Source organism: Bison bison, unplaced genomic scaffold (assembly GCF_000754665.1).
Source record: "Bison bison bison isolate TAMUID 2011002044 unplaced genomic scaffold, Bison_UMD1.0 scf7180017864300, whole genome shotgun sequence".
Classification (NCBI taxonomy): domain Eukaryota; kingdom Metazoa; phylum Chordata; class Mammalia; order Artiodactyla; family Bovidae; genus Bison; species Bison bison.
The window spans coordinates 568,361-569,839 of NW_011494872.1; positions in this window are offsets into that span (position 1 = coordinate 568,361).

Consider the following 1,479-nt stretch of genomic DNA (forward strand, 5'->3'; position numbering starts at 1 on the left):
AATCCATGAATATCCACTCCACTGTAATTTCTTTAGTCACTAAAATAAAAACATTCTTTCCAAAATTCACTTTAAAATATATTATTTATATTTTTTAATTTTGGATTTATTTTTAAACTGCTGAAAATAGTATAACGCAGCTTCTTTGGAGCCCATGATAATTACATTTCTACATCCCCTTGAGATAAATGCTGAGTTCAGGAGTAAAAATTAAACCACTTTTTGGATTTAGTAAAAGATCTTTACATTTTTTGATGTATCTAAAATATTTCAATATTTTTCAAATGGAAAGAAGAAACAAAGAAGAGAAGGAAAGGAAAAATAAAAAAAAAAAGAAAGAGGTGAGAAAAGAGGACAAACAGGAAAGGAAGAAGAAAGGAATCTTTCTTTAAAACTTCACTCACATTAATGAGTATTATTCTTCTGTACCACGTAACCAATGAGCCAGATGCTCAAAATTCAAGAATCTTCTGTAAGGTTCAGAGCAAGCATTAGATGTCAGTGTACAGCTGGTGGTCTGATGCTCAGATACCTGAATCTAGAAGGTTCCACAGGACCCTGGCCAACAGTGTACAGTACTTCACATCTCTCTGACCCCCATCAAACCCCAGCTTCCTTCCCAGACAACAGGGAGGTCAGTCTGCTGCATCTCATACAGGATTCAGTTGTGTCCTCCTGGTGGCTCAGATGGTAAAGAATCCACCTGCAAAGCAGGAGACCTGGGTTCAAGCCCTCGGTTGGGAAAATCCCCGGGAGAAGGGAATGGCTACCCACTCCAGCATTCTTGGGAAGAATTCCATGGACAGAGGAGCCTGGTGGACTGCAGTCCATGGGGTCGTAAAAAGTCAGACATGACTGAGTGACTAACACTTTCATTTTCCAACTGAGCATTCCCCATGACTCACATGTGTCTCCTGGTCTAGGATCTTCTTGTCCAAGTCCCATAAGGCACATGTGGCAATGCTCTGTGACCCTCAGCCAGAACAAAGCCTGCGTGTGGGGCTGGAGGCTGGGTACACAGAGATCACCCAGGGCTCCTCTGATCACTTTTCAGTGACCTCAACCTCTGAGCCATGGGCAGCACAGTAAAGACCAGTCTCTCTGCTTCTCTCCAGAGGGAAAACAGGCAAAAACCAAGGGATGGGGTATGTGACTACATCTAGAGTGGAACAACATCATTTTCCTTAAAAAAAAAAAAATCACCACCTCCATCCTAAAGAAAAACACTACATCTGATCAAGAAAGATGTACTGAGACCATGGGCTTCCCAGGGGGCACTAGTGGGAAAGAACCTGTCTGCCAATGCAGGAGACATGGGTTCAATCCCTGGGTGGGGAAGATCCTCTGGAGGAGGGCATGGCAACCCACTCCAGTATTCTTGCCTGGAGAATCCCATGGACAGAGGAGCCTGGTGGGTTCACAGGATCAAAAAGAGTCGCACAGGACTGAAGCGACTTAGCACAGCAGCGCACAGCACGA